This window comes from Anopheles bellator, chromosome 1 (genome assembly GCF_943735745.2).
Source record: "Anopheles bellator chromosome 1, idAnoBellAS_SP24_06.2, whole genome shotgun sequence".
NCBI lineage: Eukaryota > Metazoa > Arthropoda > Insecta > Diptera > Culicidae > Anopheles > Anopheles bellator.
In genome coordinates, this window is record NC_071285.1 from 55,017,008 (window position 1) to 55,029,808 (window position 12,801).

The window sequence follows — 12,801 nt, forward strand, 5'->3', positions numbered from 1 at the left end:
CCCATGGCTTTGTGCGAGGCTCGAGCTCGGGCGTGGGATCAAATAACGGTTCTATATTCATTTTCCAACAACCACATCATCTCACAGTATCTAAATCTACATTCCCATTCCCCGATGACGACATTGGCCGACCGAATGTCGGCGGCGCATTCAAAACGGCGCGCGCGCGTGGCCCGTGTGTTACGGTTCGGATGTACATAAATCAAACAAACGCAACAAAAGCTTTGTTCGTGCGAAACAATATGAATTTTGCTTTTCCCGAACCCAGGGCCCATTGCGGGGCAGGATTGGGTGTGTAAACAGAAAAGGGACCCCCACCCGGAATGGAACAGAATTTTTGTGCCCAACGCACGCGTGTCTTCCTTTGTTTGGCCACCCATTTTTTTTGGCGTCCGGTTTCATTTCGGGAAGAGGTTTAGAAACAAGCCATTTCCAATTCAATTATTGTTCGACGGGATGGATTATTTTGATTGTAGCCAAAAGTTTTTGTAACTCGTAAAAAACCCTAGCATTAGCTGCGTTTCCAAGTGACGGCCAAAGCAAAGCGAAGCTTCCATAACGCTGACCAAGCGAGCGGACGAACAGTTTCAATCCAATGTTTCTAATTCAATTTTCCCTCCATGCCACGGGACGGATATCGAGGGACTACTATCGAGTTCTTGCGCAAAACTATCACACATTGTTGCCTTCCGTGTTTCTTTCATTTTTTGCACGACGACCACCACCCAATCGATGGTTTGATTTTATTTGACATGGATAAATATCGCAAATAAAACTCTCAGTGCACAGTGTCCGCAACCAAACACACGCCATCGTCGTCGTCGTCGTCGTCGACTCCGACTCTGTAGAAACTTCCGGCGATCTCACGTATGGTGAAACGGCCCCGGATCCGGAACAGCAGCAGAAGAGTCTGACCGGCGACGACGACGACCGTTTCGGAGTTTCGCTTCGGAAGTGCAATCGTCTTCGGTATGCCCCATCGGTCCGGGGGTCGATCTCTCTCTCTCTCTTTCTGTCTGTCTCTCTTATCGACTAGTGTCCACAATCCACACTGTAATCCTTCGCCCGGATCCTTACCGGACCTGGCACCGGATATAAATGTCGATATTGCATGCAAACCGGAAACTGATCCCGGAACCCCCAGCCCCAGTGACGTGCCGTGTCCTCTCGCCCCGGAGCGCCGTGGTGAATCAGCCATTCTGCCCGTGACGGTCATACCCGGGGATGGGTTAGCGAAAGAAGAAGCGAATCCTAAGCCCGACTCACCCACCCCCGTAAGACGGTGGTAATAAACTGTGAAAAAGGGCAGCTAAAACAACACGACACCGAAGGGACGAGAGGACATCGTCGGAGCCATCCTCCGCGGGGTGTGCGCGAGCGAGTGTTTCGTCGAAGGGAAAGATAAATAAAAATTTATCTGCAAAAATGAGAATAAACACGTTTGCAGGCGCGCCGCGGCTTAGCTTCGCTTCGGTTTGCGCTTCTCGCCAGCGCAACACCAGCAGCGACCATTAACCCGCAGTTTTCTTCTCCAGAGGGCCAGCGTGTTCCGTTCCAAAAACGACGAGAAATCTCCCTCTCGTTCTCTTATTGCTTCCGGGCGCAATCCGGGTGGGTTTCCGTTCCGTTGTAAAATGGTCCTCGATTTCCTGCCCTCGATGGAGGCGCCCGGTGGCCCGTGGCTGTGGTTTGTCGTTCCGCAACGTTGGGCGAGTCCTTGCGTCGTGCTGCGCCTATTTAGTGCACCGAGTGCAGTGTACCCCTTTTGGGGAGCGCCGAAATTCTTATGATGATGGTCCCGGAACGGTTGGGCGCCTAAACATGCTTGCTGGCAGCGAAAACCCGTGGAGCGTGATTTATTGGGCCAAGTGCGCTGAATTCACATTAAACCCCGGGCCGCGTATTTTTATTACAAACACACAAGGATGCTCAAGTGCACGATGGGGTTGACTGATGTGTTCGTGGTCGGTAACAACATCGTGGCCCGGTCCGGCGAGCAGGCTGCCGTGGTTCTTGTGGTCCAGTTTGTCAGTGGCTCACCGAGTGACACCTCCGGGATGACATCGACAGTCCCGACAATCCCGACAGGGCCAGCCGGGTGCATTCAAAGACCACTTCGAACCCGCAGCTATTTGTGACAATCTGTCACGTTCCGGTCCGTTCCGCTAGGATGTGAATTTAATGTACATTTGATCGGACAGCCGGGCTACAGTCCGAATGTCCACGTTGCCACAGCCAAATCATGCCGGGCCGGCCAAAAACCCACTCCGAGGAAGCGAGATCCACATCACGGTCACAAATCAGCTAGATGGGCAGCTTTCCCGGCGATTATCAATCGCCATTTCCGAACGCCGACGGACCGCGACGTCCATTTGGCCCGCGTCGCTACTAGAGCATTGATTACTCTCTCTCTCTCTCTCCCGGTGCTGCGCTGCTGTCACTTTTTTCCAGACCCCTTTTTTAGCTAGACTTTCGGCCAAAGCTGTGCCGCGCCGTTACCTTCCGAATTTGTTTATTCCAATTTGGGTGGGGGTCGCGCTGCGCACGAGAGCGAGTCCTTCGTGTGTCGCTGGCGCATAACATGAATCACGTCGGTTCATTAAACGGACGGACAGATCTAACGGGACCAGGGCACATAAAACCGGTCCCCGGACTGATGCCCGGGTGACTTCATCCAAGTTGCGAGCAGCTAATTGAAGTTGGCTCCCTGTGGATCCTCCTGCCCACCAGAGAGTGTCCTTTTCGATCGGTCGGTCCACAAAAGCGCCTCAAATAAATGGCAACCAACCAACCGGCGGTGGCGGCGGCGGCGGGATGGATGGACTGCGACTCCGACACTCCGGTCTGGGACTGACTGGACTTGGATAGATTGATGATGACGATTGCCTCTAAATCACGCCCTGAAATACACCATCACCTCCCGTGCGGTCCGGGGTCCCGAGAGTTTTAGTACCCTTTTTTCGGTGCGCCACCGCCGTGCAGTTTCATTTAACGGTTCGCAAAAATCGAGGGGGGCGAGCGAAAACCCATTTCATCCGGCACCACCCGGCCGGACGCCGCGGGGACGTGCAACGGATCGGTTGGCTGTAATTAATTGAAGACAGTCAAGAAATGGCTTGAAAATTCTAAACTCGGAAAGAGAAAACGGTAAACCAACAGCAGAAAAAAAAATGTGGGGAAAAACCATTCACCAACCACGGTTGGTTGGCTTTTATGGCGCGAGAAGGCTCCGTTTTAATCGACCCCCGGGGCTGGTTGTAATTAAAGTCGCCCGACCGGCCGGACCGACCCCGTTTTGATGAACAACTGCATTTTCACCCGGTTCGTTCGTGGTGGCGCATTAAATTTGCCCTTTCCCAATAAGGGTGCTGCCGCTGCGCTCCGCTGGAAAAAGAAATGCAAATGTGGGCTGCTGAAAACCGCAACAATTTTGCTGACAACCCTGTGTCTCTCGGTCTCTGTGTATGTGTGTTGTTTCGTTTGCATCATAAAATCGCATTGTCGCACAACCCGCGATTGTATGCGGGTGCTAGAGAGGAGCCAATTGTCCGTGGCCAACAATTTTGCCATTTTTCTTTGTTGCACTCGGCACACGACGGGGCGCAAGAAAAACGGGCCGGGCCAATCTGGGCCAAACCAGCGTTGGCCCCGTGCCAAATGGTCGATAACAGGCCGATAACTAATTGCTCGCTCGAACGCGACACCAGCGAGATGCAGACCATGCCGACCCGATCGGTTCGCCGCTTGATCGTATCTCGTAAATCGAGTTTCAAGCCGCGGACAACTGTCGAGGCTCCAATAATCGGGCTCGGCGGGTGGGCAAAATGAAGGCCAAATCTTTGTTATCAATTCGGCACCAAGTCGAACGACGAAGTCAACGCTGGGACGGTCACGGCGATAGAAAATCCAAATAAACTCTAGATTCAATCACCGATCGTGGTGTGCTCCTGGGTCCTGCTCCTTCTTCGGGGCGGGCCCCGGCCGAAGACAATCTGATAAAATAAACCCTGTGCTGAAAATGCTACATTTTTCTCACCCTTCGTCGGCTGCACGGTGGCGGCTGAACCCGCCGGTCGTCGGCACACTCGTAACGAGATTCACTATTCTATTTGCCATTTTTCGTTCGCCGCGTTCTTGCGGATCCTTTCTTTTCCGGAAGACGCGACTTCCTTTCCCAACGCAGTAGCAGTAGGCCGCGTGCGGCCGACCGGGGGAGCTAAGAAAACAAAACTGAACCGCCATCGCAGCAGCCCGCAGAGCAAACCGGGTGGATTCTGGTGGTGTCCTCGTTTGCATTTCGGGTGGCGTACCCCACACGAAAGACAAAAACCTGGCCAGCATTGTCTTTCGTGGGGGGCTCCTTCTTCGTCGGTTGCAGATGCAGCACAAACACTGGCAGCGACCGCAGAAAGTGACACTCAGTCGAAACGAAAGGACGACCCGACACTGCAGAACGTCGGGCTGCTGCTCGGTGCTGACGTTATTCAATGTTCAAACATACGCGCATCGCCTTCTTGATCGATTACGACAAGCCCCGAACGTCAACGATTTGCGTAATCATCTACGGAGGCGAGCGACAGAGAGAGCATCGATTCACTTTTCGGTGGCCGTTTTCCACCCCGCTTTCCTGCTTCGCGCCGGAAAGTTGGCAAATAAAGAAAAACATCTGTCACGACGTTGCTGACGTTCGCTCCGGGAATGCTGTCGTCGTCTACCCTGTCCTTGATTTGCATCGGGCCTTCGCAAAAAAAAAAGACGGCTGCTTAGCAGACTCCAGGCCACTGTGGACTGGAATTGAATTTTAACCAAAACAAAAAACTGAAACGGAGCAACCCAGCGGGATTTTTGATCGCTCCCCGCAGTTAAAACGTGATAGATTTTTAAATTAACTGACGCCGAAGAAGAAAACGGCACCCGAAGAGAAATGCATTCCCGGTCCGTCCGCGTTTGGGTTGGGAAAAGTTTTGCGCTGATGCGCCCCCCGATGCTTAGCTGCATTCCGCAGTGAGCTCCGGTTCTCGATGGTCGGACTCTGCGACGCCGGACAACTTTTAATTTGGTAAATTGAAACACAAGCTGGCAGAGCGCAAAGCTGAGGGATGGTGGTCCAATTCCTGCTGCCCGGGACCCAGGGCGAGCCAGCGAAGCGCTGGACGTACCACGCAGAAGGCTGGACCCAAACTTTTTGCGGATTAGTTTTGTTTATTCATAACGCCGATTGTTTCGACGCAATGGCTCCCGGAGACAATGGCCTCAGTTATCAGGTTATTCGGTGTGCTCGGAGGAATTTGAATTTTTTCTCTAAATCTTCATTTCTATTCATACCCGTGGCGGTGGTCTGGACACGATAATCAGCTACGGGGACTTTTGTAAGAGACATTTTGTAAGACAGGTGGACAACGGCCGGCAGGCCGGCAACGTAATGACAGCCGTTTTCGCATTCCCACAACTCCGGTTATCGTCCAGTTACACGCCAGCGCCAAGCTCCAATGAAGATGTGCTCGAGAGTAGATTATGGTTCTCGGAATCAGGTCTTATTCCTTTCGAACTCGGCCAACGTGCAATCGGAGATCGGAGCTACTACGGGGAACTGGGTGCACTCTTAAGCCAAGTGCACTTCGATCACTTCTTCACCTGGGCAGGTCAGCCGGCCCGGTCTTTTTTCTGTGAAATCGAAGAAATAAGACTATGGCTGGTGACCCTTAGCGGGCAGTAATTCCCTTTCTTTTTACAGCATCCTTTCAGTTTCCTCCCGGGTGAGTGGTAATCTTAAAATCCGCTCTCCTAATGAACGAAGCGTAATGCGAGAACGGTATGTCCGGGGAGGAAGACCCACCATCGGGCAATCTGGAGCACTTCTTGATCGATCTCATGGTAATATTTGTGCCAATCGGTAAGAACGCTCACAGGAGGGGATTAAATTCCGGGCATTCGTGGGGGTTTGAACGGACATGAAAGTAAGCCATCCTCTGCGGCTCTGGTTCTATTCAATTCTTGCTCGGCACTTTTGTGGTTGGTTGAATTTATTAGCAACGCATTGCCCGGCATCATTCAAACCACACAACGCCAAAGTGGTGTACTCCGTTGGGGTCCAAAATGTAAATATCTGTCTCGCTCTCTTGGTTTCACCATTAAATTCCTGCCAGTTAAGAGGTGCCCCGGCACAACCCCTTTCCGCCCCGCGCATTCCCGCGCATGCAAATCTGTGCTGTAAAAAGGGAAAGGCTCTTCTCCGTTTTATGTGTCCGGGGTGTTTCGGGTTGGAAAAAAAAACAGCCAACCGAAAGCAGCACTAAAAGTCACAGTATCCACACCACCAAAGTCCGGCACAAAGAGGCGGATTATCGTTTTGGTGCTGATTTCACCCAAAGCCCAGCCAGCCTACAGGCCCATAAATCCACCCGCTCCAGGAATGGGGGGGGGGGTGACCTCCAGGAGCTCTGCAAACCACACGTTGTAGCAATTAAGGAACTCCTTTCGGCTGGTGGCCCAACTCCCCACCGGACGGTAGCTCTGGATTCTGTTTGATGCTGCGCCTGGGACGTCGTAACTCCGGACCCGGCACGGACACGCGTACGACCGGGGCCAAAATGATGGTCCGCAATAAAATTTACACTTTTACGGCTGACCTAACACTGGACTGGCGGCAGCAGGCACTCGTTTAATACTTTGCTGAGCTACCCGTCCGCACAGTCGAAGGGTATCGAAGTGCCCAGGACCTTCCGTACCTCTTCCTGCAGGCACCGGCGAGGCTGGCCGAAAAATGCCAAACATCCTTAATCCTACGTCCTACACAACGCGTTCGGTACTCGTCGAGCCTATTGACCCGGTGAACGAGTGTAGGTCATTAATATTTTGATCTTAACCCGGGCTCCGGCTCGTCAAGGCGACCGACATCATTGAATTTTACTTTCCCAGACCCGCCAGCAGGACCGCCAGATTTATGCGCAGGACCGGCTCTGCGGTGGCAGCAAAATTTACCGGCCAGCCCACACACAGTGACAGTGACAGGATCGTCGGCCCGAAATGGGATCACAGCTCGGCCAAGTCACTCGGGGGGATTCGAACTCTTTCATCGCCAGAGTGTGGTGGCAGGCGCTCCTTTGGCAGGACGCAAACTAACCTAAACCAACAAATTCAACTACCCTGGGACGTGGAGGGGATGGCACGTGGCCAACTACTGGCGCACCCGGGTGACTCCTGAAATCCGTTGTGACAACGGTTAACAGCTATTGTTGTAACGAACCCGGCCGGTTCCGGGACATTCCGGATGACGGGGTGTGGATAACATGGGTTTAATGTTATTTCCCCAGGTTGCGCGCTTCTGGCCCGGTGTGAGGGCTCCGAAAAATGCTGGCTTAGGCGCCAGACCCGGGGGTCTGTGCGAACGGTACAATTATTTCACAGCGGCCCCACATCCAAACCAGGCGCCTGTCTTTCGCAGAAGCTTTAATAATTCAAACCCCCCGACGACCCTCTGCTCTGCGCGGTGGCTGGTGGCGCCGGTGTGACGTTTGGTCGGAATTCTTGCCTTCGCCCTCGACACGTGGGATTAGCGCGGGCCGTAGTTGCTTCAATCACTCGTGCCAACAACACAACCCGCCCAACGTCAAGCTGGGGCCAAGCCAATGCTAATTCATCCATCCTTTACCATCCGCAGTGGCAGCAGCAGCAGCAGCAGCAGAAAGCGGCAGCCCGCGGAAAGCGGAGCGACCGGAGAAATTGGGTCCCTCGGCGATAGAATTCACTCCCCTTCACTGGAGCCACTGGAGGGAGTTAATTCCGCACTCCGCACTACTCTCGTCACGGTTTCGCACGAGATGTTGTACACCTTTTGAACCGGAGCCAACATTTCGGGCCCGGCAACCCCGGCAACCCGACAGCAACGGCTTGGGCTGGTGTTTTACAGTTTTGGTCTAGACCCTAGGACACGATGCCCGGGCGCGTTCCTTGGGCGCTTTGCATCTCATTGCTCTCACACCCGAGCTTTCTTGCAGAGACTTTTTCTCGCCGGGGCATCCATTTATGATACTTACAGCGGCACTCTGTGCCATCCGGGCCAAAGCCAGGGGGAAGCTGCAAATGCTCTTAGGGGAATGGATTTTTATGGCTCGGCTCGAAGCGAGCTCGCATATGAGACACAAAGTTGAATGAGGCCCCGTTATTCTTCTTCCCTTTTTTGAGCTTTGGAATGACCGATACCTTTCGGTTTGTTTGCAAAACTCATCACAAAAAATGGCCATTGCTCCAACATAGCCGGGTAGAGCCGACGGTTTTGAATTATTTCAGCTTCTTTTCTCAAATGAATAGACGGATGAATTTCTATCTCGATTTAGCAAATGTTTGTGAAGACTTTCGTCTGTTTGTTTTAATTTATCGCCTTTATTTTATTTGATTTGCAATTAGTATTTTAATCATCTTTTTAACCATTCATTAGTGTTTCATTTTTAAAACCATACACCTATGAAAAGTGTCGATTTTAGGGCCCATTCTCTGTTGCGAGCGTTAAAAAGCGAACCCGACCGACAAATGGCTTCATCTTAATCAACGCGGACATCACAGGGGCTCCACTTTAAAACTGTTAAATGCCCCCCTCAAGTCAAGGGGTATTTGAAGGGCTTCGAGTGGGCTTAAGCGCACACACTGAAACTAACCCCCGGGGAAAGCCCGGGACCAAATCCCACGAAAGACACGGATCTTAGGAGCGACGAGCGAGCGCCCGATAATTTCACCCACAAACCACGAGCCCATCATGATCGAGTCGATGCCGCTGCCAAAAGTCGCCATCGGGGGGACATCGAAGGATCAAACCCGGGCCCCGTCGTCCTGTGGGGGCTGCGGTTGACGGGCCCCGTCGATTTGTCGCCTTCGTCGTCGATTCGTCGTCGTCGTCGTCGTCCGGACGGACGCCTGTCGCTTTTGGGTCAAAATTTATTACGATCCCTTTTGCCAGCGAAGCGTTCACCGGAGTCGTCCGGCCGGTGGCCACCGCAATCAGGCCATCCGGACGGGATTTTCCGATTCTTCTTCAAGGGTGGCCCTCTCTCTCTCTCTCTCGGGGTAGGCCCTTTTCCGTTCGGTCGCCCCAAATTCGGGTCGCGGCTGTAAAGGATTAAGCAAGCCCGTGCGCGCCCGGACGGGGCAAGTTTTGGAATAATTTCAATCAATTCAACCTGACATTTGCTGCTGCTGCTGCTGCTGCCGGAGGCTGACGAGTGCTGACATAACAATCGGAAAATCTCGCCAAACTCGCTCCTCTGTGGGGTGGTTTTCCCTCCTCTGCTTCTGAAGTGGGATCGCAGAGTCACCCTCCCTTATAGTGGCGTAAAATTGCCTGCCGCATGCCGGATTATCGCGCTTAGATAAACGGTTCCAATCGACCGAGAGTGTGTGCCCTCGGAAGTGGAATCGTATTATCGGACCGAACCGAATGGGAACCATTCACTGTCAACAAATGGAACAAAAAAACAACGGCAGAAACAACACGCACACCAGTCCCAGGCTCCCGGGACGAGGACTTGAGCGATGTCGCTTTATCCGCTCGATTTGTGGCTTTCGGTAATTTCGGATTTGGTCAATTTGGTGGAAAATCTTCGGAAAATGGCTCCCGTCCGGCCTCCATCGGAGAGTGGACCACACACACTGCCGGCAATCGGTCGATCGGAAAATCGATCGATTCGCAAACCACTAAGCACTGGCCAGTCGGCTATATCGTCCGGGAGAGGTCGGTAGGCCGACCGGAAGGCCACCGAAAGGGGTTTCAGCTTCCCCGGAGGTGGCGGCGGCGGCGGTACACAACAAGTTACAAATTCCTGCGCCACCCTAGAGGCAGAGACGCACGCATTAGGTCAACCTATCAATCAGGATTAAGAGCGAAAGGCCACCGATTATGGGTTGTCCGGCCCGACGAACTGAGGGCCACCTAATTGGGAAGGTGTGAAGAAGTTTACTACTTTCCGGTCCAGGACCCGGAGCCGGATGCCGGAGCCGTGGTGGATTGAGATTGAATTTTCGAGTTATTTATCGTCGTTGTCAGGACGATAAGCCAGCACCGTAAAAAGGTCTCTTGCACGGATTAATGTAAAATAGTGGCCCCTCGTAGTGGGCCCCGGGCAATCATGCCCGGGACAAATGTGTGTCATTTGTGACCGAGTACCATCCGCTCCTTCTCACTCGTTCCCCATCCCGTCACTGTGTTGGTTAACAACAAAAAATGGACACTCATAAACGCACCGCATACACACAGGTGACTACACTAATTCTCTCTCGAAGCACCGGCCACTGCGCACGCCGGCCGCGCGGCACTGGCCCGGAGCCGCTGTGGCCTAATCCTCTGAACGATTACGTTAGTTAATGCGAACAAAGGATTAAACGGGAGTCGGAGTGATATTTATTTTACCTGCAGAGCCCCAAAAAAGGCCCGGAATCGGCCTTCAGCATCTCGGCCGCCGTCAGGACATACGGATTGGTGTGTGCTGCAAGGGCTCTCGTTCGTGCGCCGCCATTTTGGAGCCGTTTCGACCGGGGATGACGCCGTGCCGCATGTGTAAATTACTAGAGACAGGATTTTAAAATCCAAAACGCAGAACACCACAACGCTGACGAGAAGAGTTACTCTGCTGCCGCTGATAATAATTACTGGACGAGACCGGTCCTCGGATGCGGACCTCGGACCTTTTCTCGCGACTCGCACTTCCTGGCCGGAAATTCCAGAACGAGAGAGAAACACGTTACACAGAGGGTTGGGTCCGGAGCAGCTCAAAGTGATCGGGGCGAATAACGAACTGTCTCCGTCCGGACGTTAACTAGAGCACGCTAATTCGCAGACCGCCGCCAAGCCACACGCCAACGTGAGGTTTGTTAATTTTCTGCCACGGGATATTCCCGTAGCCCCGGTGGCCCCCGGGGTCGGCAGAAAAAGGTTCACGGTTCCCGCAAGAAACGTCCCTTTTTTGCCTTTTTTCGGACGACCCCGAAAAAAGGTTGTGTGGCCCACAGTAATAATCGTCACGCGGGAAAGGACGTCACCGGGTGTCACCGAGGTTGGAATCTTGCGATCCCGGGACAGGCGAGAAAAACGGAGAGAGAGAGGGAAGAATTAAGTTGCTCGCAGCAAATTACGCGACCCCATCGAACGGTTACAAGAGGCTGACCGAACGTGACCAGAAAGCTGACCTCGAGACCCACCGACGACCGGGGGTATGATTTGTGTCCACCGGAGAATCACCACACGTCACATCTCGATTGTCATCGTAATCATCATTAACGGGCGCCCCAGCTGACCATCGGCGACAGCATAATGAGCGGAAACAGCACCCTTTCGGCGTGACGCGCGCGCGCGCGCCCGTCCGCAAATTTTAGCCGACCGACACTCGGACACTGCGTAAATTGTCACATTATCGCCAGCGAACCATGTGAACATCATCATCATCATCATCATCACCACCACCACCACAAGCACGATGGTCATAATCATGGTCATCGTCACCCCGAGGGACTTACCCACGGGGTCCATTTCACGAGTGAACGGATGGGTCACCGAATGACGCACACACCACCCGTTCCGGTTCCATTTTTTTCTGTTTTTGCCTTTTTTCCCCGGTCGGTTCACTTTCGTATATTTGCATTTGCACACTCCACGGACACATCCCGTTGGCCCAAGTCGGCCCCAGTTAATGTAAACCACCGGAAGAGTGTGGACGCGATACCGGTGAAATATCCTTCGGGCTCGTGCGGACATACAGAGAGCGAGAGAGAGATACAATCACGCTCCGGTGGGCCATCCTAACCATCCCGGAATAGTAACACGGGGCCTTACGTTAACCTGCTGCTGCTGCGAGGATCCATCCTTATCATGGTCAGCGAGGCACACAGGATCCCTGAATTCCTTTTTTCGCTGCCGGCCAGGCATGTCACCAGCTGCACGGCACGCGGGATACGGGGTTTTAAATTGAAATTCTCCCTTTCGGTGGGCAATCTATTTTCATTGCCGAGTTCTATTTTGATGGCCCATTCCTTTTGTGCTCGACGTTTTTTTTTTTTTGCAATTAAAATATATATTTCCATCACTTTGAGAGTTTGAGAAACAGAGAGAGCGAGAGAGAGACAGAAAACCCGATCTACACTAACCTTCTATCGATCCGAAAAAGGAACTCCCAAAGTTGCGCCACGGTGCCTGACCGAAAGAAGCATTCGCACCTGGGTTCGGTGAAGGGTGATGGTGCACACGCTCCGGTGCATTCTAATTATTATAATTAACGTATCACAAAAATGAGAACCGTGGGTCCGTAACGGCACGGACGAAGCGTATCGTTCGCCTCGGATCGTGTGGACGGGGTGAACGTGGAATGACTGCTGACCGCTCCTAGTAAATCCTAATGAGCCCGAGCCCGAGGCATGCAACTCGCCCGATCCGAACACGGAGCTGACCGGTGCAGTTTCACGACGAACGTGCCCCGGGTGCGGCCACACTTCAAAAGCGGAATTTCGGAGGTGGCCATCGTCGCTGTATGTGTGGCCACACCTAACACAATATCAATATTGGATTAGGGGTGGCGGACAACGGCGACGACGCCGACGACGACCGATAACTAACGACATCTTCATTGAATCGGAGCCCGTAATGAAATTGAATTATCGGTGATTTGGCTTTTGTGGTCTCGGTGTATGTCTGGGGAACTACTAGTTTATTGTGAAACTAATTGTCACAGGCACTCACCAACCATTGTTAGGTGTGTCGCCCGTTTTATCGCAAACACAATCACACTAATCAGCAATATCGTGGCCGAGCTTTATCAGCAG